At 39.2% G+C, this 25,795-nt stretch overlaps 1 non-coding gene and 1 pseudogene across 1 annotated transcript; one reads left to right on the plus strand and one right to left on the minus strand.

Moving 5' to 3' along the window:
• The first annotated feature begins 540 nt into the window (after window positions 1–540).
• LOC115823762 (von Willebrand factor A domain-containing protein 7-like) lies at window positions 541–8,392 on the plus strand (annotated as a pseudogene).
• Window positions 8,393–16,025: 7,633 nt separating this feature from the next.
• Window positions 16,026–16,098, minus strand: trnav-cac (transfer RNA valine (anticodon CAC)). The gene has a single exon. It is a non-coding gene; the product is annotated as a tRNA-Val (tRNA).
• Window positions 16,099–25,795: the final 9,697 nt, after the last annotated feature.

A 25,795-nucleotide genomic window follows, 5' to 3' on the forward strand; every position in this document is an offset into this window, starting at 1 on the left:
TTGTCATCCTACTTCTGACTTGATATACTTGATCACTGTGGTGTTTGTTTCGATGCCAACCCGTATGAATTCTTAACATGGCTTTTTGCTCATGATTAGCTAATCTTATGATGTTTTGACCTGTTATGACTTGATTGTTTATAAGGGTGTTGCTTCTGCAAGTATCTAAAGAATGCTGCCCAGTAGAAATGATTCTGTTAAATGTTGTAATGTAGGCAACGTATGACACCAGACTTGCAGGTTATCTTCCTGAATGATAATCATTTACGGTAAACCACAACAGTCACACCTTAGGGGTAAGAGTGTCATATATAAGGGTTGCACTAGTTATGACAAAAGCAGGACACAAAGGATTGGTTATGTCTTGTATCTTACCATCGACAGGACAATAAATTAGTCATCGTACATGACAGGCACTCAATACATTACAAATTTTGTGAGTACATAGTTTTGTTGTTGTCTGATTTTACTTTTTTCTTTTTTTTTCCGTTAGTTTTTTCAGTATCTTTTTTTTTTTTTAACATCATAGAGACTTTCAGGATGATTTCAAGTCAGATCATCACTGCAGGTCTCCTTTTCTATGTCCTTCTCTTCTTCAATTTGAGGGGAACTTTGGCTTTCAAAGTGCTCTTCACCTCCTCTCAGAAACACCAAGACATTACAACAAATGCAATTTTACAAAAAACAGCTGAGGTCTGCAAGGAGCAGGCTCGTCTTGCAGGAAGAGATTTTGTGATGGTGAGAAACATTTATAGAGCTTACACATTTTGTAAAACTCACAGAGAAGAAAGAGCACAAAAGTACTATGTTTTTTTTTTTAAATATATTTCAATTCAGGATTGTTGTGTGTACTCAGGGGTGGACGGTAACAAATTACATTTACTTGAGTACTGTACTTAAGTAGATTTTTCAAGTATCTGTACTTTACTTAAGTGTTATGTTTTTTGGAAACTTACAACTTTTACCCCACTACAGCAGAGATTCACATATTGTACTTTTCACTCCACTACATTTCTATTAAGGTTCTCGTTACTCATTACTTTGAAGCTTTGATGTCAATGAATGGATCAAGAGGTGACGAGGGTCATCCAGCTGTTTCACATTTCAGACAATGCTATGTAGTAGAAGCAAAATTAACTGAGCCTACAACATTATGACATGTTTATCCTTTTAAGGCCAATCTGAGTTAACCTAGGGCCTATTTAACTGAAGCTATACACTGTCTTTTATAGAAGAAGCATTCAATTCAACTGTGTTTCTACAGGCTTCGTAGCATATTCCACAAGCTTTTTATTCCACAGGTTCTACGAGAAAGTCAGTGCATTCAGTAGGTTCTTTCAGAGTCATTAGGTTCTGTAAATGCATTGTGGCAACAGTATAACAATGTGTTGACATTAAAAAGAAAATGTACTTTTGAATAAGTATTTTTAAAATCAAGTATTCCAGTACTTTAAGTCAAGTAAAAAATTAACTGAACAACATTCACTTGTAATAGAGTAATTTTTGACCAGGAGTATCTATACTTTAATTCAAGTAATGGGGTAGTGTACTTTGTCCACCTCTGTGTGTACTGTATTAGTAAGCTGTTCGTTTGACTTCCACTGTATGGGGAAGTGGTTTCAACATGGCTTTTTTGAGGTTTAGCCCATAATTCTTTGAGATTATGTGTATTTATCTAAATATGAGGGTGAATTTTTATGTATTTATTTTTGACAGCCTTTTCCTCTGACTGTTGACTCAGTGCCAGAAGCTTGCTCAGCTTCTGAATCGAAGAAAAGTTTCCAGGCAGTTCTCAAAAGTATCAAGAATTCAAATGCCTGGGTTGATTTCTGGCATGTTTTTGATGAGGAGTACCATTTTGATAGCGAGACGTTTTTGAAAGGGAGGGACCTCATCACAAGGGGCGTGGCCACCATCAAGGCAAACCTACGGCGAAAGAATTATGAGTCAGCAAGAGACAAGCTGGGTGAAATTTTGCACACTTTACAGGTTAACTACTTTCCAGTGATTGTAGACAAATTCTATAATTAATTCATTTGTCATGTTTTGTATGAATGATACCTTAAATTAAAGCCTGGAGTAATTAATACTACTGACCAATTATTTAACAGGATTTCTACAGTCACAGTAACTGGATAGAACTAGGCAATAAGTTCCCGTACTCCAACCTTATCAGACTAGACCTCCCTATGGACAACATCGCAGGTACTATTCAAAACACTGTGTGTGTATGTGTGTCTGTCTGTCTGTCTGTCTGTCTGTCTGTCTGTCTGTGTCTGTGCAACAGTGTGTGTAGATGTGATAGTCTTTGCATCCTATGAGGGCAAATTTTAAAGAGATTAAAGAAGCAAATTGGGACTGGTATGTTTATACCTGAGTTTAGGCCAACATTGAGCTCATATTCATTCTCATAAGTTCATATTCTTCTCATAAGTATGTATCCTCAAGGCAAACAGCTCAAACATACCAACAGCTCTTAAAAAAGAACTGTTTGAAAAACATACTTTAATGAAGAGCACTAGGAAAGGTAGTTTGTGAGACAAAGTGGTATGGGCTTTTTACAAATCATGATATACATATTTTTTTTTAAACTGCTGCCTATGAAGACTATATAGTCTGTATATATATGATAATGATACAACTACTTGAATATTGTTGTTGCTGTTTTTTATTTAGATAGGAACACCCCAACATGCAGGAGCTGCAGTGGAGGCAACTGTGATAACAACATCCTGGACAGCATTATCAGGGAGAAGAAAGCTGACCTCTGGATATTTTGAAGTGTTCAGTTCTAAAAAGCCAAATGGTACCACTCTTATCTGCTTCTCATGGGATTTGTAAAGATGCAAATGCATTTACATAATGAAGTTAAGGAAAACTTATAACAATACTATTGAATTTGATTATCATTAAATATTTGTCTTAGTTTTACAATGGCCATTACAGTAACAGAAATATACAGACAAATACCAATACATTCAGTGTCAAGTTAAACTTTATGCCAGAACAAAAGGTTCAAAGGGATAATATTTTAAGATGCCCTTTTAAAGCCAAACACTATATCTGAGGTTCAAACAAACCTCCTAAGTGACGTTGTTTTTTTTGTTGTTGTTGTTGCTGTTTTTTGTTTTTTTTATTATCAAAAGCAGATTTCAAAGTGTATTTCAGTTTGCTGACTAAATTTGAATGATGATTGTAGGAAAGTGCAGCCATGGAGGATTCTATGACAAAACAAGTGAAACTGAGCCCACTGGGGGCATAAATAAGGACACGTTTGACTCTGACCATGGGAAGCTGCATCTACAAGCTGCTGACGTGGCCACTGCTGCCACTGCAGAACTGCTGGAGGACATCAGAGGGGCAGTCGGGGACTCTGAATTCCTAAGGTATTTTGGTGGAGGTTGTGACACTATTGATCTCGAATGACTTTGTATGAAACTATCGACATTGTGTCCACACAATCTCTGAAAGCTAACCACTATTTGCAATATATACATCAGATTTATATAGTGTGCAAACTGATTGACAACAAAGTCAGATTGATAGTGTGAATGATTGATTGATTGATTGATTGATTGATTGATTGATTGATTGATTGACTGATTGATTGATTGATTAGTTGCTTAGCTGGTTGATTGGTGGATTCATTCATTCATTCACTGACTGATTGATACAGTGATTGGCTGACTGATTTGTTCACTCTCTTTCTCTTAGATTTATGGGGATAACTCAGTCCTCCTCTGTTCTCTGTTTCGTCATTGACACCACAGGCAGCATGGGCAATGATATTGATGAGGTGAAACGTGTCACCTCATTCATAATTGACAGCAAAAGAGGCACCACTGATGAGCCATCTGCCTACATCTTTGTTCCATTTAATGACCCAAGTAAGACATCTAACCTATAATGAACTGGTCTTTCAGGGTCTTGGTCAAAAAGTCATGGAGTGCATTATCAGTTATGTCTTTCATCTGCAAACGTTTTGAAAAATTTGTTACTGATTGATCACTAATCCAGGTTTTGGGCCACTGACGAGGACAACTGATCCTGATGCGTTTAAAGCACAAATCAATGCTCTTTCTGTATCTGGAGGTGGAGATGAACCAGAAATGTGTCTCTCAGGACTTCGGGTATGGATAAGCGACTTATAAATGTTTTGACTCAAAATACAGGTGGAATGTATATACAGTAGGTTCACATGAAAAACATGAAAGACATGTCCTATTCTTAGACTTTTTGAATTGACTTTTGCACCACTTTTGCTCATGCACACTGTAAAGTTCAAAAAAGAAATGCGAACAATCCAAACCTTTAATCTGTCCAGAGCCAACTGACACTAAATGTTACATACATGAATAGCATTCAGTATTGATTTTTGAGTCTTACCTCAAATTATCTATATTTGATCAGTTTATGCTTCAAAGGTCATCATACGTTGAAGGAAATTATAAAATGTTCTTAATAGATCTCTAATCAAAATGGCTTCATGTAGCATCCAGTGTTTTTAAGCTTATCCTGTTTTTGAAATCATATGGCTGGACGATGTTTATTGAGGAAGTAGACAGGTCAAAGGCGGAGAAAATTAAGAAAAAAAGAAAAAAAAAAGATTATGAGCTTGTTTTTATCTTTTTGTTGTTTTAAGAACATTAATGCATCGGGGTCTAAGAGAGAGCATTTGTCTAGAAATTAGAATTAGAAAACAGGTAAAAGATTTCTTCTTAGAATGAAGAACAAGAAAAAGACAGGTAGACAAATTAGCCAGGGAGAGTGATACCCTTTATACAGCTGTTACATTCAAAGAAACCCAGGTACCACACATTCAAGTTTAATGAATCATGTGACAATGCAAATATTTCATTTTCCAATGTCATTTTATCAACCAGCTGGCACTCACAGGTGCACCCCCTGAATCTGAGATATTTGTTTTCACTGATGCCAGTGCAAAAGACAGAGAATTGAGAAGCACTGTTCTGGCACTGATTGAGAGCACTAAGTCAAGAGTGAGTACTTACAGATTATCTTCTACAATGCTACTATCTAAAATATGTGTACAACTGTCTTGAATTTAGCTAAGACAGTTGTAAAGAATTCTAAAGCTCCAAGGAATCTACATCTGAGCTGCTGAACATTTTTGTCTTTTTTGTCCTCTTCTTGTGTAGGTCAACTTCTTCCTAACTAATGCATTGTTCTCTCGTCGACGGCGGAGCAGCGATGGAGAACAAGACCAAAGCCAACGGTTTACAACCCGTCTCAGCAACCCCTTGAATCAGCTGTATCAAGACTTGTCTGAGGCCTCAGGTGGGCAGGCGATCGAGGTTACCAAGGCAACGCTGCCTCAAGCCACCAGCATCATTGTGGATACCTCCAGTTCAGCACTGGTAATGACCTCATGATCACTGAGTTGTGACCATGCTGTCATCCTCCACTGTTTTAAGAACTTATATAACATCAATGGAATGGATTGTATTCATTTGTGATAGCAATATGCCTGCAAATTTCCAAGTACAACATTCTTGTAACCATTACTAGTTCACAGTCCATTGCTTTTTCAGGTAACTCTTCTCCAGGCTGTCAGGAATCCAGCAAAGGCGGAGAACTTCTCTGTCCTAGTGGACACATCTGTGAAAAACCTTACTGTCTATATTACAGGCAATTCCCCATCTTTCACCATCACAAGCCCCTCAGGTGATCATGCCAGGTTTTCTTGATGCCTCTAACATGAAAAAGAGTGCCTCTAATCATTTATGTATTTCTTAAAAAAGGTTTCATCTTCTTTAAAGGTTAACTATCATATCAATTTACAGGAATATCCCAGAATGATACAGAGTCAAATGGAGCTTTGGGGGAGATACAGACAGTGGGGAATTTCTATCGAGTGCAACTGAACAGCCAGAATCAAACAGGGCTTTGGCAAATCAGCATTGACTCAGCACAGCCCTACACTATTAAAGTCACAGGTATATAAATAGACCTACAAATCATGATGATATATTTACCCTGGTGTATGTATACACGGTGATACACCTTTGAATCCTAATATGTCAGAGAAGCACACCTTGTAGAATTAATTTTCTTGACTGACTCAAGATCTGCTTCAAGCACATGATCACTGGAATAAATGGAGATTTTGATTTCACAGAATGGTTTGTCTTTGATTATATATTTGTCTCGTGTTTTGTTCCAGGTCAGAGTGTGATTGACTTTCTGTTTAACTTTGTGGAGATTATACAAGAACCTTCCCCAGCATATGCAGTTTTGGACGGCCGGCCTAAAGCAGGTAAGTAAAAGTGTTCACATGGAGAATTGTAAAAATAATGATTAATCATAGAAATATACATTTATCAATTAGAATTACAGGTTATTGTTGGAAAGCCAAACAAGTTATTCAGTTTTTTTGATTTGTCCAACCACTGTTGCTATTATCTGGTCTTTAGATTACTGGTGTCATATTGATTTATGGATACAACCCTAAGGTCACAATGACTGGGGTGAAAGCTTAATGGATCTTTGTTCTGTTCTGGTCTAATCACAGTTCTGGTCTACTCACTTTTTTTTTTTTGGTACTCAAAACACAGATGGAAATGCTACCCTGCTGGTGACAGTGACTGGGGGAGAGTCTGTGAAGGTGACGGAGGTGGCCCTGGTTGAGGCCTCAGGTTCTGGGGTTGTTGGCACCTTGCAAGATGTGGGAAGTGGGGACTATCTTGTAACAGTGACCAAGGTTCCAGCTGATAAGTTTGTTGTTCGTGTGAGAGGAGAGAGCACCTTGTCCAGGTCAACACCCAACATCTTCCAAAGACAATCTGCAACCCAACTTAGTGCTTCTAACATCTCCATTACGGTTAGTCCGCATGGTGTTTGCAAAACATTTATGTACATTCATACCACCAAACACACAATGACTAAGAGTTGTTCTTTCAGGATTTGCATAAATCTTCACAAAGAGAGCCAATCACTTTTCTACAGATGAGTGTATTTTGTTGATTTGTGTTATATGATCACATTTTATGTTCGAATCAGTAGAGGACTGACATCTGATAAGTACATGCTAATAAAGTAGAAAGTAGACAGGTCTACAAAAACATAGAGAGAGAAGGGATCCTCAGTGTAAACAGTAATTTAGTTCCTCTTCACTGTAGAAAGAAATAAAAGAGCTAGTTCATGTTACTCATGAACAAATATTGAAAACGTATTTATTCCGTTACGGAAAAAAAGGCATATTGGAGGTCCCAAAAGTAGCAATGGCAAAGCAATAAACATAGTTACTGGATGGTTAACCTCCAAGGTTTTTGGTCACTATTCTATTAATTATTGATCCAATTACATACTCCATATGACTGACAGAACTTCTCATACAGGCTTTGTCTCTTTTTACAACTAGACTCAGGTGAATGGCACATGGGAGCCTGGCACAAATCTGAGTGTGGGCTTCACTGTGTCCACCGGTGACTCTGGAGGTAACTTGATAATCCGTGCAAGGAACGACCGTGAGTTTGTCACCACTCTCCCTGAGTCACTGACCCTTGACAGTGCGGGCAGTGCCAGTGGTACAGTAACCCTCACTGCTCCTTCAGACACTCCCTCTGGCACTGATGTCACACTGACCATTGAGGTCGACACTCCTGGAGCCTCCGACTCAAACTTCGCTGTGTTACGCCTTTCTGTTGTTGCTAGGGTAACTTAATTCTAAACCCCATTCTGTGCAACTACCATTTTTCTGTTGTTAAAGTAATGTAAAATTTCTAAGGCAAGACTTCTACAGGCCTGTAAAAAACTGTGTTCCAGTATCACTAGAGAAAGACTACAGTTGTGGTTTAAGACATGTTTCAAATTGAGTTGAATTTGAATCTAGATCTCACGTAATGTCAGTTTTTCTAAATATATTTTTACATTATGATCCCTTTAGGTAACAGATATCACACCCCCTGTGTGTGAGATTGTGAGCGTAAATGCTAACTGCTCCAGCAACTGCAGCCTGTCAACATGGGGGCTTTCTGCCAACCTAACGGATGGAAACGGAACAGGCATCCAGAGTTTGACGGTCCGGCAAGGCAACGGAAATCTGACCACGACCATTGTGGCTGATGGAGGCATTAATGTGACCCTTGCATCATATGTTGCCTCATGCTGTTCAGAGGATTTTGAACTGGTCGCTGTGGATGAGGTGGGCAATGTTGGCACCTGTTTCAGGTCCATCAGTGCAACTGTAGCACCAAGTACCAGCGCTCCATCTCCACTGACAACCAATGCCACAATGCCTACCACCCAGAACATTACGACTGCACAGTCTACTACCATGGCAACTACCTCAAACAGAGGACATTCTATGTGCTTTTCTCTGAGCTTTTTGTTCAGTATGGTGCTCCTTCTCAAACAAATCATACATCTCTAAAGAAAGGGAACAAGTTCTCCAAAGCACAATCTTTTCTTGTTTCTCTCTATTATTTACTCATTTAAGTATGAATTAACAAAAGAAGGAATAACGTGAAGTAGTCAATATTCACATCTTGGTATTTATTGTTTAGCACTGCTTCAAGGTGTAGTTTATTAAATTACCTTGTATAAGTTTGCTGAGCAGTGAACACTACTTTCTGTTCATGACACATTATTTATTGACAATATTACATCAATTTTCACATATTTTCCAGAAGTGTTGATTGCATTATTTAAACCTCCTATAAAACTGATTTAAAATAAATAACTCATTTATGATTTATTGGCCTAGTGGTAATTACTGAATTCATTCAAACCTGTTGGATTGCATAACTGTTTCTTTTATTTTTCTTGTCTTTTTCTTTGCAGAATGTAATTTACAGTGGTGTGTTATTTTACGCTTTAGTTTCAGAATCATGGAAAGCACCAGTAAAAATTTAACTATAGTCTCCATCAGGGGACAGATGTGTGTTGCCAAAACCTATGAACATATGAAAAAAGGAACAAATGAAACTATAGCAAGAAAAATATTGCCTTTGAAACAATTGTATTTTCAATCATGTACTATCAACTAGGGTAAATTAAAAGTCTTTATAATTGTAAAATGCAAAATATGTTGTGAATGGGATTTTCTCTTATGTTTAATCTGTCGTATAAGATACTTTTTGTGACTGAGTGGTCCTGTTCACAGCAGATGTACCGTAAACATTGACACATTGAATTTCCAAAGTCATTATATGAATTTTTAGCTTTCAAGAAAGCAGAATACACTGACAACATAATTACATATTTAAGAATAACAATATTCCTCATAAAAATAACATCAATTTTAAAGTGCACAAAGACATAATTCGAGATTTAATGACATATGGTAGATTTTGAAATATTTATATACATGAGTTAATCATGGATATATATTTTTTTTTTGCTTTCTCCAGCTCATTCATTCTTAATGATGATAGTTTTTGATTGAGGATAACAGATGTTAGTCATGACATTTCCCCGTAAATTGTTCTGGTTTCCCTTTTTAAGTATCACAAGATTTCACTTGCAACAACAACCAAAATTAGTCCTTTACCCAGACACAAACAGACAGGAGACTCACACATTTTATATTGTTGTATCTTGGTTGTGTGTCACACATTTAACTAGAGCAAAAAACCTGTTTTCCATTCATTTATACATTCATTCATTCATGCAGTCATTCATTCATTTATTCATTTGGCACTTTATAAAATATTTCTCACATTTTTATACATGTTATGTCTGATGAGTGAAAGCCGAAAAATATCAGAAAAGATATAATCTCATTTATAACTGACAGCATGAGGGGCACTGCTGATGAACACTTTGACAACATCCTGCTCCAATTCAAATAACCTGGTGAGACATCTAACAGCGATTAAAAATGGGTTTTAAAAATAGTTTAAGAATAATTCAAATGAGATTAAGAAAAGAAAAAAAAAAGTTTACTAGTCTGGTACGGAGGCAAATAAAACTTTGAGTACGATTCAGACTGTGGGGAACTTCCATGCAGTGAGACCCAGCGATCAGAATGAAAAAGGAACAATCAGCTCTGTACAACCATACAGCACAAAATTTCTCAGTGTTAACAATAAACAATATACATTTATTATGGTTTATTCAGTAATAGGGGCAACTCTGTGAAGCTAACAGAGGGGTAGGAGAGGAACATAACAGTAGAAAAAATGGTGGAATAACTAAGACTCGTGGATGTGTAACGTGCAGGGTGTCACTCCCTCCCTCTGTTTTCATCAGAAGCCAACCGTGAAAATAGTTTTGTTTCAGAAATGAAACTGAGTTGTGCTGATTAAACTGTTTTTACGTCAGTGGTGTTGAGAGACAGCCTCAACTCCACATTCCTGCCGTGTAACCGCTGAACCAGTTTTAGCAGAACCCTGTTGAAGCTTCAGGCCATTGAGGTTACCAAGGATACTCTATCTCAGGCCACCAGCATCACTGAGGACACCAGCAGCTCAGTACTGCTAATGACATGTGACTGCGGTTCCACTGAGGGTCTCAGTTTGGTGTTCAGTCATTCATCTCTTAAACAAGCTGAATTCAGTAAATGGATATAGTTTCATAGGAAACACTTCAAATTATTTCCAGAGGCAAACCAATTATTGTTTTCTTTGTCACTGAGGAGATTATGCATGTTCAGCCATGATAGAGAACATACTTTGGCACCAACAGAGTGTGAAACCTAATTATCCTGATCTAATTATTATCTATTATGTGTAAAGATGACAGACGTCACCCGAACAATGAAAAATTTCTCCACTCTCATAACTCTGTAACGAACGTGACTATCTAGTTAATAAGCACTTTGCCAACTTTCACTATCCCAAACGGTTAAAAAAATGTTTGCTGACAATGTGAATTACACAAACCAATGCTCAGGGCCATTGTGGTAAAATCAAAAGGGAATAACTTGAACAGAGATTCTTCCATTTGGGCCAGCTCAAAATTTGTTTATAATCGAACAAATGTCCTGTAACATTTAGGTCCACATATTTTGAAAATTGTATATGACAATATGAAACTTTGGTAATTAACCATTAAAGGAGTGTCCTAGTCTAGTACAGAGGCAAATAAAACTTTGAGTATGATTAAGACTATACAGCTAAAAACTAAGCCGTGTAAACAAGACAAATTTATGAACAATATAAATTTACAAAATACATTTATTATGGTGTTGTCAGTAACAGGAGGCAACTCTATGAACCTGAGAGAGGTAACTGCCTTTAAGGCTTTGGGTACAGAAACCATTACTTTAAGCACTTTCCCTCATTGCTCTTTTGTTTTCCCCATGACAGGCAAGATCAACTTCATCCAATCCTCCCAAACCAACATCTGGAGATACTCCTCTGTCTGTCACTGGTAGTACAAAAATCATGTGACAAACATTAGTCTACCTTAAATCCATTTAAGAGTGGTGAATTAAAGATTATATATCATATACAGTAGTTCACTGTGTCCCATCTCAAATTTTCACTGATATGTACAAAGTCTGCATGAGCATGGATTGCCATAAATAGAGAAACTGTAAGCTTATTCAAACACATATATTCCATATTCATTGTTTATTTTGAATATTTCACATTTGATAGAAAAAAGGGAGAAGAACCCACTTTAGAGTTCTTTATGTTAGTAACAATGGTTTGAATGCACAGCATTTCCCTGGAGTTACCAAACACGACTGATCACTTCTGATATTTTTCTTCTCCTATGAATGTTTCCAAGCTGTTGCAAATGAAATATGCAGAACTGGAATGTCCTTCAGCCTGCCCTTCATGGTTTAAACACGCCAACCAGGAAGCAGCTCCCATATCACAGTCAGGAATATCATTTGTACAATATGACTTTTTCTAGCTCATTGGTCACTGGTAATGGGGGGCTGTGCCAGTAGTACATCAACCCTTACTGGTCCTTCAGACACTCCCTCTGGCACTGATGTCACACTGATCATTGTAGCTACAGATCCTGTAGATCCTTGTTGTGTCTAAGAGGTTTCGTTTTATTTGTCTTTCCATTCTCTATGTACAACCACAATAAAACATATTCATGGTTGTACATGGAGAATGCTGTACATAAAGAACTACATGTTGATCATCCATGATTCAGGTTAGTTTCAGCTTTTCACTTGTCCATATCGCAATTAAGGCAAAAGCAATAAAGAGCCTGCCTTGTGTTTTTATATACCCAACGCCTGGAAGTATTCTTTAAAAAGCACAGTGCTCCACATTATTTGACTGGCTACAGGACAGGACTGGCTCCAATAATGCTCTCCTTCCCTCTCTCATCTCCTGTATGGCTGTGGCTCATCTGTTCGAGCATGAGTGTCTGGTTTGAATGTGGCTACTTTCTTCTTGGGTGTGCCCCCCCCCCTCCTTCCCCACTCCCTCCCTCCCTGTCATCTCTCTCTTCATCGTCATCCTGATGGCTGCTGCGGCTTCGTGGCTTCCTGCGCTGCTGTGGCTGTGTCATCCACCCCAACTGAGCCCCATGCTGTCTTGTCATTCTTTATACTGTCTACTAGTTGTGTTTTCATTTTCATTATCGCTGTGTTGTTTGTAATTTGCCCTCTGGGCTGGCACCTTTTGCACACCTGGCTGGCCTAGAAGGGGTCTCCTCTTTCTGTGGTCCTTCTCAAGATTTCTCCTATTTTTCCCTAGCATCTGGGTTTTTTGAGGAGTTTTTTCTTGCCCGCTATGAGGATCAAGTCAGGGGGTACCACCCTGCTCTAGTTGTTGTAATTCTGTGGGCATGTAAAGCTCTTTGAGACTGAAAACAGTGATATTGGGCTTTAAATAAACTTAAACTTGAAACTTGAAACTTAGCCAGTATATTGTAAACTGGTATATCTATAAACAGTATACAGTACACTAGTAAACTTGCACAGTATATTGTAAACCTATTTTGTGTCTAACTGCCTTTTTTATTTGCCTGCATTGTTCTGTATTTATAAAATGTTTAATTTATTCAACAGATGTTGCATTTTGTCGGAATATTTATCTTCATGGTTTTGTTTTTATTTAGGTCTGAGTGTGAAGTATATTTCCCTGAAGAAAAAAAAAGAAAGAAAGAAAGAAAGAAAGAAAGAAAGAAAGAAAGAAAGAGAGAAAGAAAGAAAGAAAGAAAGAAAGAAAGAAAGAAAGAAAGAAAGAAATTTTGCTTTATATCACAATTATATTATATAGATCTGCTTTCAAAGGCAAGAGATTTTGGGATCTTCAGCAAACAGCATTTCAAAGCAATTAAGTCATGAGAATGACAGACTGAAAAAAAAATAAATAAATACTCTCATGCCACCTACTGGTGGATGTCTTGCACTGCTGATAAGAAAAACCTTACTGATTTGTATCTACACACCTCAGGAATTCAGTTCAGTAATTAAGTTCCTACACATGCCAGTAATTCACTTAAGTTTCATTTAGTGGTGGTAAAAGACATCACTTTACACTGTCCTGTTAGTCTTGTCAAAATGTGGGAGTCTGCAAGCCAAACTGAATTCAGCCAAATTACAATTGGACGATCAGTCACTTGGGGAGGATCAGACTGTCAGCCTGCTGTCAGCTACTGCTACAGCATCGGTTCAATGCCTGATTCGGCAAACGGATAGTAGCCTACATTTGGTAGAGAGAGGGGCAGAATGCATAACACAAGATGGAGTTTGTTTCACAGCATATCACGACTTAACCTTTTTGGGATCATTTTGGATTCTATAGGGGAGAAGTAAGGCGTGGTTTATTTCATAGGCTATGTACTTGTGTCATTACATTATCTGGTTCACATAACAGTGAAATAACCATAAGATGTATTCTGGGATTCATTCAAAACTTTAATTTGCTTGAAAAATAATAAATAAATAAATATTTTTCAGTTTGACCAAAAGAGACAATTATATTGTTAACTGCAATTATTTCTGAGACAATTAATTGTACAGCAACACTGGTAATTGTTACAGCTCAAGTCCTCTCACTGAGCAGCTTGAATTAAGTCAGTGCGTTTGTGCAGTGATGTGAATGAGTCGTTCATTGTGAAGACTTCCATCTCTACTTTACAAAAGAGTACATATCGTCCTGTATTGCAGGGGGTCCGCTTGCCTCTGCCCTGGAAGTTAGCCCAGAGTGTTAATCGAATAACTGCTTCTTGGCTTTCTTCTATGCAGATTTAGATTGTGGAGGAGTAAGAGGGCACATAACCTCTTCTGTTCTCTTCTCTGCCGACTCCATTATGATTGTGAATGAATAGCGCTGTCACAAAAGTACTGTTGGCTCAGTTTTAAAATAAAAAGCAGAAAGTGATTTTGCAAGTTCAAGGATAAGCAGCCATCTAAGCTGAAGTCCAACCAGAAGCTCCTTAATTCATTTATCTTGATGACTGCAGAAAAGTGTAGTTATGGAAGGGCAGCAGATCTTACGACCAGAACTGAGCCCTCTGAAGGTATGCAACTTCAGGTTACAAACGTGGACATATTAACCACCACATTAACTGTTAGAAGACATATGGGCCTCAGCCAGCGACAATGACTTCCTGAGGTAATAGACAAGGACGTCTGAGTGTGTGACAGAGAAGTACAAGCAGAGGAAATGTACATTATACGGACAGGGTGGGGTTTGGAATTTCGTTGTTCACTTTTGCCATGTCTTTGTTTGTTTTTTGTTTCTGTCTTCTCTCCTTCCTTTCTCCCCTCCTTCCCTCCTTTCTTTCTTTCTATTTCTGTCTCAGATTGATGGACATTTAATCTCGTACATTTAACATCTGGTGTTACCAGCTACATGCTTGGACTGTGTTCTTTTTTTTTTAATCTGCCAGAAAGCAGCATTACTGTGAGGGTGTAGATCTGTAGTTTTATCATGTTCAAAAAAATCACCATCATATGTCGATTCCTGATTCGATGCCAAAATGTCAATGCAGACAACCTTTTTAAATATCCTAATCTACACTGATAAACACTCCTAAGAGTGAATTTTACTCCACACTAAAAGCAGGAATGAAATGCTTTGGGAATCTCATCTTGTACTTAAGTGGGTCTTTCCTCCTGGATGTGATGTCCATGTGCACTGCTATAGGACCAAGAATTTTCATTTTGTTCCTGCCTTTCGATAGCTTAGTTGGTAGACTGGAGGACTGTAGACATAAGTATAAAGATCCTTAGGTCACTGGTTCAAATCTGGCTTGAAGGAGAAAGTCTTTTTTCATGCCAGCTTCCTCTTGTCTGCAAGCCTGAGCAGCAGTTTAACCGGCACTTCTCAATTTTGGTCCACTGCCGCGATGCCGGTGCCGATGCCTAATCGAGCACCAGGGCCGCGCTTTTCCACTGACAAAATACTGGTGCTGGAGCCGAAAAGCTAGCACCGGCACGGCACCACAGAATTGCTGGTCCCAAGAGTTGGAACCGCTGACGTCAGAGGCTATGCAAATAAAAACCACACGAGAACCAATCAGTTCAGCATTTGATGTGTTTCGTACGTGACGTAATAAAAAATGTCTGACCAAGTAGCGGTAGGCTAAAGGATATTTGTAGCATGAAAATATACTTATGATTAAAAGATGTATGAACAACAATTTGTGTCTACATCAACATGGGCCGTTGTTTACATGTTACATGAACGTAGTCGGACCCAGAGTGGTAGAAAAAGACACTCTCTCCCTCTTGGCTCTGGCTGGTGCAAACCACTGCAGACCTTCATTTAAACACTCGTTTTAACTTTTGAGCTAGGTGACAGACTTACTATTTTCATGAATTTTGCCCCCAGAGTGAAAAGTTATAGGGCAAAATTCGTGAGGTGTTTCGCTGTGTGGAAGCCTAGCGTAAAAGTAAATTTATAAAAAGCAAGCAGATGCGTTCTGTCCGACATTATTTTTTTCCCCCCAGAAATTACCCAAACTTTCGCTATGTAGCGTTCGGTTCCCAAACCTGTGGAAACGCGGGCCGGTTCTCAAAAGGCACCGGCACCGGCACCAGCACTGGCACCAGCACCGTCCTAGTGGAAAAGAGCTATTAATGATAAATGTGACAAGGGAGGAAACCACATGCCTTGAATGTGAGGATATCACAAAAGCCATGTTTCTGCCCGGTTTCGAACCGGGGACCTTTCGCGTGTGAGGCGAACGTGATAACCACTACACTACAGAAACATGCCGGTACTCACATTTGCATATCTCATGGCCAGTGCTCCACATAGCGAAGGTTTGCTAATGGTTTTCCAATTTAAGCGATAGTAATTCTCAGCCTAACATCAAACCATGAACTGGTGGCACCACAAGAGGACAGTGTTGCTTCAGGAGCATCTGGGTGTCAGATAAAACCGACGATCATCAAATGAGCGGTAAAACTGGGTGAACACGGTTGACACACTCCTCGCTTTTCTAAAAAGGGTGTGTACATTTCTATCCGGTTTCAAACCGGGGACCTTTCGCATGTGAGGCGCATATGACAATCACCAGACTACAGAAGCCTACGATGTATTAAAAGACTAGGTCTGCATAAATAAGCTCAGCACATTAGTATATATTTGAGAAAACTGAATGAATTTTGTGCATGAATTGTGAAGAGTTGTGGCTGTTTTATACATCCTATTATTTTTCATCAAAAAGGTTGATAATTTAGTTGTGAATGCTTTATATTACTATGCTATTATTTCTACTGAAATGTATTGGCAAATTATGCAGTTATGGTGCCAAGAGCAGCAGTGAAGTTATCTGACTGATATAAACGACCAAGATAGATTTGCTAGAAATGAATCAGAAATGCAACAAAATACATGGAACGACCACAAAAACCCAAAACCCATCCAGTTACAAAAAGCATTCAACTACACCTTACATTTGCTTAAATAATTAAAGCTTGAAAGTGAAAGCTTGATAGTGAACTCTCTGGGGACTCTTCCCTACTACTGTACACTACTTCCCTAATACTACAGTGCCGGTATAGAACTCTACCCACCTGTACGACAGTGTGAACTCACCTGGGTTCACAATTCAAAGCTTGAACTTAGGTGAGTTCACAGTAGCTACGATTACATGCACACATTCCGGGTTTTTATCATTCGGGGTGAAATTATTCCATCTGATGATTCCGAATGTACTGTTCACATGAAAGCGACCGGATAGTTTGTGCGCATGTACATGTTACAAGTACACAATTCATTGCAAATGCGAAGAAATTACCTTGCGCCAACCTGTACAATGCAGTCGAAGTCTGTATAAAAATCTCTAAGCCTGTCATACATAGAAATTAATAATGTTAGCGTGGTCAAAAGAACGCTCACATTCAAGTAGAGCCAGGGGAAACGATAGCTTTACTTCAGGTCAGCGATTTGATCAGCACCTAAGACATCTGTAACTTTAATTATAATTTTAATAATAATTACATCATATCTGCATGGAATATTCTTCAAAGCTTGCTTACACTGCTCGTTGTTGCGGGATTTGCGCCCGTCTAGATTAATCTTAATTCTTAGAGAATGTTTAAGACAAGCATGTTAAATTTCTCACACTGTCTGCCATGTAATTTAAATTCATACATAGTAAAACGTCAATACGCCATTACTTCGCGTAATGAACGTGCGAAGGAAGTTCCAAGTGCAGAAGACGATCCGATTGAGCGTCTATATGGCTAATATTTTCCTATCAAACGGGTAATCAGAAATCTACACCACCTTTAAATCCGAATGCGGTATTTCATTCCGATCAAGGTGTTTACACTAGGCTTTTTCATTCCAGCTGGAATATTAATGAAATATTAGGCTCCATGTAAATTGATGTTGTAATACACTGTCATCACAAAACTATACAAACTAAATAAACAAACAACATTCAGGCATACTCTTAGCTTGGCATTGTGGTTCAACATTCATTTCATCTGAATTTTGTGTATTTTGCCCTCCGTTGAAATTACTGAAGATGTGGATTTCCAGGATGAAATTTCTTCTAGAGTGTTAATCAAACCATATATATATCTGTATGTTTGGGGTAAACATCTGTATGCAGTAAATCCAAAAAAATCTAATAATTGGGTTTACAATGTTTTTCATGCCATGCTATCTGTGCTGGGTTTGTGTATATTTTATGAGTTTCTCTCCTGGTCCATAATTTGAGCTGATGCACAACAACTAACAAAGTTAGTAAAAACAATTTTAGAGGCAGTGGTTTTACAGATCTCTGCTTGTAGAGGAAAAATGAAATAAACTGAAGTTCAAAACTGATGGTATGTGTGTTTGTGTGTGAGAGAAAGACAGATACTGTTTACACTGTTAATAATGCAACCATACGCATGTTGCCCAATGGTAGAAATTCAAGCCAGACAAGCCTTTTTTTTTACCTTGAACTCTGCTAGCATACATTTGACTCTCACTCATTTTTTCTGTCAAAATGAAAATAAAAAGACATATGTTCTGCTTGCCCACAAAGATGCTTTCGCACAGACGTTTTTCAGATGGTACTCTTCCCTTTTTCCTAGATAAGAATAGCAACATGCAAGAGTTGCATTGGAGATGACTGTGAAAACAACATCATGGACAATATCATCACTCAGAAGAAGCTGACAACTGGATATTTCAGCTTGACTACGTCCTAAAAACAAGAAGGGTCTCTGTTTTTAATTTTCCACCTTCAGATCACTTGGCCAGGTTATCTCCACCCATGGCCTCTCTTACCACTGCTACGCTGATGACACACAGCTGTTCTTCTCCTTCCCCCCCTCTGACTCCCAGGTTCAACCTCGCATCGCAGCCTGCCTAGCTGACATTGCCTCCTGGATGTCTGCTAACCATCTCAAACTTAACCCGGAGAAAACAGAGCTCCTGTTTTTTCCTGCTAAGAACTCCCCAGCGATCGACAATACAATCACCATCGAGGGATCTGCGGTGTTTCCCACCTCAGCAGCCAAAAACCTTGGCGTCACCCTCGACAACCAGCTGACATACTCCGGGCACATCGCAGCAGTCACACGATCCTGCAGATTCGCCCTATACAACATCAGGAGAATCCGCCCTTTCCTAACACAACAGGCAACCCAGCTCCTAGTCCAAGCGCTTGTCATCTCCCGCCTGGACTACTGCAACGATCTACTGGCTGGCTTGCCGGCCTGCGCCATCAGGCCGCTCCAGCTCGTGCAGAACGCCGCTGCACGCCTAGTATTCAACCTCCCTAAGCACTCTCATGTCACTCCGCTGCTTACTGCACTCCACTGGCTTCCGGTAGCAGCCCGCATCCAGTTCAAGACACTGGTGCTGGCCTACCAGGCCACAAGAGGCTCTGCCCCATCATACCTTCAGTCTCTTATAACGCCTTACACCCCAACTAGGACCCTCCGCTCCACGTCCTCCGGACAACTGACGGTCCCCTCACTCCGGGAACCCGGCAGCCGCTCCTCCCGACCACGCCTCTTCTCTGCCATTGCCCCGAGGTGGTGGAACGACCTCCCCCATGCAGTCAAGACTGCGGAGTCTCTTACCATCTTCCGCAGGAAACTGAAAACCCACCTCTTTAGAACACACCTGTCCCCCAATGCCTAACCTCCCTTCCCCCAATGCCTAACCTCCCTTCCCTAGAGAAAAAAAAAAAAAAAGAAATTTACCTTTGTCTTGTATTTCTGTTTGTAAAAGTATCCCAGGGGCGCAATGCGAAAGGGCAATTTGACGCTCAGTCTTATTATGATCTCTGTTGAAGGTATTAGAAATCCGACTGATGCACCAATTGTAAGTCGCTTTGGAAAAAAGCGTCTGCCAAATAACTAAATTGTAAATTGTAAATTGATGTGGTAAAAGAAAGGACTTTGTGAGGTGAATGAAATGAACTGCAGTTCACAGTAATGCCCTGGGTTCAAATAAGAATTTTAAGTATTGTTTTGATAAGGGGAGAGATGGACTGCCAGTGAAAGGGTCCTATCAGTAAAGGAAGGGGCATTAGCTCATATCTTCTTGTCTTTCTCAGATAGGAGGGATTGACAGGCTCCTCAAGCCATATAGGCTGCTCGTCACAATGATGTGGCAGACACAGAGTCCTGAAACTTTATTCTCACTTTAGGTTAAATTTTGTTTGCTTTAAGTTTGCCTTCACAATCACCCTAGGAGATTGGATGTCTACCATGAGGATCCGGGAATATGGATCACAGAAGAGAACTGTCACAGGGCTTAACGTCTAAATACTTCATGTACTCACTGACCCAGGTCAGGTGCTGACCTAAATCATCAGCCCAACTGTATGGCATCTATATTTTAATATGCCAGCATACGATGATGTTGAAATATAAGATAGAGTTTCTCTTTAACCTTTAGGAAGGTGCAATAGTGGGGCTTTTGATAGAGCGAGCCGTGCGTACCCCACTGAACCGTTAACAAGGAAGAGTTTGGCTTCAGACATGGTTTCTCACACTGACAGGCAGCAGGTGTTGCAACAGCTGCTACCATAGAGGTGTGTGAGGACCATGGTGTGGATACCCGACCAAAGCCCGATGGGATCCATCAGGACCCGATGGGTTGGGCTGGGTTCGGACAAAAATTTAGAAATCATGTTCGAGTTTGGGTCGGGTTCGGTCACGTCACCTGAACAATAGCTAGGCAGCGAGCATTTGACTTTTGCACTACTAATTAGGATGGGCTAGTCTTGTTGACATGCTGCTTAAAGTTCTTTTTAGTGAGAACATAGTGTAAAAATTAATAAAAATGATGGACCTACTGTGTTGTGCACTACGCAACACACAGTATATTTCAGGCAGTAAATATTCATAGGCTAAAGATGGAGGACGTCAAACAAAGTTTGTCGTCAGGGAAGTTCAAAACTACCGAAAACCATGCAGGGAAATCGACGGTATGGAGGCATTGCAATTTAGTTGTCAAAGCAGATAATAACGAAGCAGTTGGTTATGTAAAATGTAAAACATGTGGGGTTCTGATTAGATATGACAGCTAGAGGACTGGGAATTCTGCCTTGCAGTGACGTGGACAGATGGTACACGATGTAGGCTGCAGGCAGTTTAGGGCTACTGCAGACTACTATTACTAGCTTCGCAACCACCCCCTCAAAGAAAATTACACAGCAGGCCGAAGTAAAGATCACAGAGAAATGCGCTGCATACTGTTGCAAAGATATGACTGTTTCGTTCCATTGTAGGAGAGGGTTTCATCAAGTTAGCTCAAGAGCTTATTAATATCGGTGCTGCATATGGACCTGTTTCAGCAAAGGACATACCGCCTGACCCCACATCCATATCTAGATGGTGCCACGAGCTAGCCACAGAGACAGCCAAGCAGTTGACTGAGTAGCTAAATGACATTTTTAGTGAAGTGAATACAACTGGAATGACCACTAACATCTGGATAGAGGATTATCACAAATTAAGTTACATGACAATCACTTGCCATTTTGTGACATGGTCAAACTGATCAGCAAAGTGTTGACAACAGCAGTGTTTCCACAGTAAATCTCTTAAACAGGCAAGAATATCAGGAGAGAAATAATTAATAACAGACTGCTAATAACAGAATACGGGCTAGACATTAGTGTGCTCAATAAAGTGGTGTGGATGACAGACCAGGGATCAAACATAATGGCTTCCCTCAGACCATACAGACAACTCGACTGCCAGGATCATCTCTACAACACTGTGCTGTGCCATGCCCTCGATCTCAATCAAGAAGCCCCAAAGGTTGCAGACACTTTGCGAGCTGCCAAAGCATTGGCGAGGCACGTAAAGAAGATGGGCTTGGCAGCTTTGTTGTCGAAATCAGCGATGCAAATGAGGGACACAAGATTTAGCACTGTCTATCTCATTTAAAACTCTGTCCATTTAGTGTACCAAGAACTGCGTGAAAATCTTGAAGGCCGTGGAGAAAGTTGGCGGATCGATGGCACATCCCTAGATTTACTTGACCCTCTTGTTGAGTTCCTGCCACCATTCTGTGAGGCCCAGCATGAACTTGAAGGAGACCAGTACACAACACCAAACTAGTGTTCCTCCGGTTCGAGCGGCTGAAGCACCACTGTAGCAGAACAACGACAATGGCAACCATCCATGAGAGGCATCTGGACTGGACTGGATCACACAAAAGGTTCACATAAAGGACCAACACAAAATCATTACTTTCCTTTGGCCAAAATACAGCTAGTTCAGAATGTTAACCAGTTCTGAGAGAGACAAGCTACACCAGGAGGTTCAGAGACAGTTGAGCCACGTCAACACTCGATGGACCAGCACCCAAGAAAGTTGCAGTGGACTTCGAAGACTGAGAAAATCTATGTGTGGCTAATATCATTGATGAAGTAGAACTGTATTCAACACAGAATCACCTCATGCACAACGACATGAATCTTTAGGGCTGGTGGCAAGAACACTAAGGTGTACTTTCTGAGGACATTTTGGCAATTCCAGCCAGCAGCAGCAGTGGGTAGAACTTTAACATTGCTGGAAGAACCATCAACCAGAGGAGGACAGCGCTGAAGCCAACCACAGTGGATGCTATCCTCTTCCTCCACGACAACTCCAAATAAACCACCATGGTTAGATTATGTAAATAGTTTCTTTTAACAATGGTTACAGCTGAATTCAAGAGTTCATGAAGATGAAGACTTGACCATCGTCAAGGTAAGACTTAATTTGTATTTGCAGTGCTGGGTTTTAATGGTATGTCTAACGCTGACAGACTGCATGTTAGCTATATGGTAAAATACTTTTGTCGATGTCTTGTCCGTGGTAGATGTCATTTGGCTAAGTTACTATTTTTAGCTTATGATTTATGGTTAGCAGATTTAGATACCTTTAGATTTATCTGCCTAACCATGGGTGTTATTAGTGTTCAACGCAGGAGTGCAACCGTAGCCTGCTGTAGTGTATGAAGAACTGCTGATGACATTATGTAATGTGTGTGTGTGTGTGTGTGTGTGTGTGTGTGTTAAAACAATCTAGATGCAGCCTAAAATAAAACAATAACTTTTAACGGTCATTTTCAAGGTGCCCAAACGTCTGTGATCAGGGTAAACAGACAAACTGCAACCATAGTAACAATTTTGTGACAGGGTAACACAGACTCAGTGCTTCAACTCTGTCGGGTTCAGGTCTGCCTGTCGGGTTCGGGTCAGGCTCGTGAAACCTGCTTGTGAAACTGAAAGTGTATCGACTTTTATTTCAGTTGTTTTTATTTACATAAGAGTTCTTGAATAGGAAAGCAGGTAATGTCTTAGCCAAAACATAACAAAACAAGAAGGGGTCTGGATTTCACAGTATTTCATGTCAAGGAGTTTTACTGGTTTTCTTTATTTATAAGGATGCATTTTACATCTTTATTTGGACCCATTTTACTATTTAAAAAAAATCAAAACCAAATAGGCCTTAATATTGTTAAGTTATTGTAATTCACCAGAATCTCCAGATGACCAGACCTTCCCTGCAAACTGATTTGGGTGTGAAGTCTAAAGTTTTGGAACACTGGTTTTTGTAAAAGGAAAACTTGATCAAAGACTTATGAATGCTTGTCTCAAATAAACACAGTTACTTCCCTCTGAGATGAATTTGTTGACTGTTTTTCCTCTTAATTGCTGCCAGTCAAAACAAAGACTGCAGTAGATTTTGTGACTCATATTGTTTGCAATAAATATATGAATAGATAAAGTGTCTGAGAGAGAGAAATAAACTTTTTAAATTTCAATAAATCAAGTGAAATTAATGAACAACTGGAAAATCACAATAAGCAACCCATGCAACAAGATGGACTGAAAAGAACAAACAAAAAAGAAATTCCCGAATGCTAACGGTCACAACAGTTGCTATACACTCTATCATATAGACAGAGAAGGTAACGGAGAAGTGATGTCCTTGAAGCTACTCAAACTGTGCCCCCATACTAGTTAGAATGCAAACCTAGACTAAACACAAATCCAAAAGCACATTTTTTGATAGTAATGTGGAAAAGACAAACAGCACTGCCCACATACCACGTTGCACGCATAGGCTGTTGTCTGCTGAATGTGGGTGGTTGACATTTAAGCACAGAAATCTAGGGGGGAGAAAACTTCAAGTACAAAACCTGGTAATCCTATAGTTGAATCGCACACAGTCTTGGCTAAAAGTGTATGTACAATAACATGTGTCTTGTATTTCAACTTTATTTTTTTGGTCACACAGTGATATGTCTCATGCAGTTGGGTCAATGCTGCTGCCGCTGTTGGCGACAATGCCTTTAATGCATTAATGACATAAAAATAAATAAATAAATAAACATTTGAACTGTAGTGTAATTAGTGTCATAAGAGATAAAAAAAATGGGCCATGAACATTGTGCTCTGAAAAATATGTCATTTAAGAAAAGACTTACAAGGGAAAACTCATCCCTTGACCTTCCAATGCACTTCAGAGATATTATTAGTTTCATGTGCCGTCCATAAGCAATACTGAAGACCTTGGTTTGAACCATATTGCTGTGCTTAGCTTTATTTTTGCAAATATTGTGGTTGTTTTGATCATATGATCCATAATCATACAGATGCATTTGAAGTCTGTCTCCTTCTACTGAAAATCTGTAAGTTAACCTGGATGCCGCTGAAGCACAATGAAGTCACTACGAAATAAGCATTTGATTAACATTGCAGCAATGTGAAGTGGTTGAGAGGCATGTGGTGTTAAAGAGATTCTAGGAAAGACCCTGGACAACCATGAGACGACAGGACAAACACCCAAAAGCCAGTTCCAGAGAATAATTAGGAGGCTTTTTAGAGGTGAGAAGTGATCCATATGGAAAACAAGCATCAAAGCTAATGGCCCACCATAAATGTTAACTGTTTGCAAATCATTACGTACAATATCCAGTCGCTATATCAGTTAATGATGATCAAACTTCAAACAAGCATTTTAAAACTCATGTATTACAAGATAATCATAACAGGTTAAATGTAATACACAAATGACGGAAGTGTTTAACAAAAACACGTGATTCTGGAAACTCATATATTACTAATCACACACTCAATCAGAAGCTAATCAGCAATACAATTAAAACATTTGATTTATTCACCTGTAGAAGTGAGACATTGAGAAACATGTTCATTGTTTCAAACTGGTTAACAGGACATAGTTACTGCAGCAATTATAAAACTGTTATTAGGAAATTTCAGTGGGACATGACCTTCTAAAACATGATATCTTTATACATTTCCTCCAGACATGTAGTAAAGGTTTACTTGGAGAGAATTTGAATTCAAGTGAAGTGAAGTGAAGTGAAGTGAGGTAAATTGAAGAGATTAGTGCCAGTTGACTCTTACAATTAGAATATATTTTAATTGAAATTTTAATGACAGCATGAACAAATCTTGTCATGTTTCTCTGGACAGTATAACTAAGAAACCACATCAAGCAGGAAAGCAAAATGTTTCAACGCAGAGGTCACTGATATATTGAAGTATATTGTCATATTGAAGTAACTTGACTAACACCTGTTACTGAAAATACATATTTGAATGTTTTGAAGCTTCTTGCTACTGTATTCAACGTGCTATTTAGTTATTCCAGACAGAATGCTTGCTATCTGTTATTAAGGCCGTCAGGTCTGCCACTCAATCAGAAATGTGACAGGGGAAGAAAGCACATCCCTTGAGTGTCAGGATGTCACAAAACGTGTTTCTGCCCCACACTAAACACGAATCCAAAAACACAGTTATTGATAGAATTGTGGAAAAGACAAACAGCACGGCCCACACACCACATTGCACATATAGCCCGTCTTCCACTGTATGTGGGTGGTTGACATTTGAGTACAGAATGAAGAAAAGAAAATCTTCAAGTACAAGACCTGAAAATCATAAAATTGCATTGCACACAGTCATGGCCAAAAGTTTATGTACA

Source organism: Chanos chanos, chromosome 11 (assembly GCF_902362185.1).
Source record: "Chanos chanos chromosome 11, fChaCha1.1, whole genome shotgun sequence".
NCBI classification, from domain to species: Eukaryota; Metazoa; Chordata; class Actinopteri; order Gonorynchiformes; family Chanidae; genus Chanos; species Chanos chanos.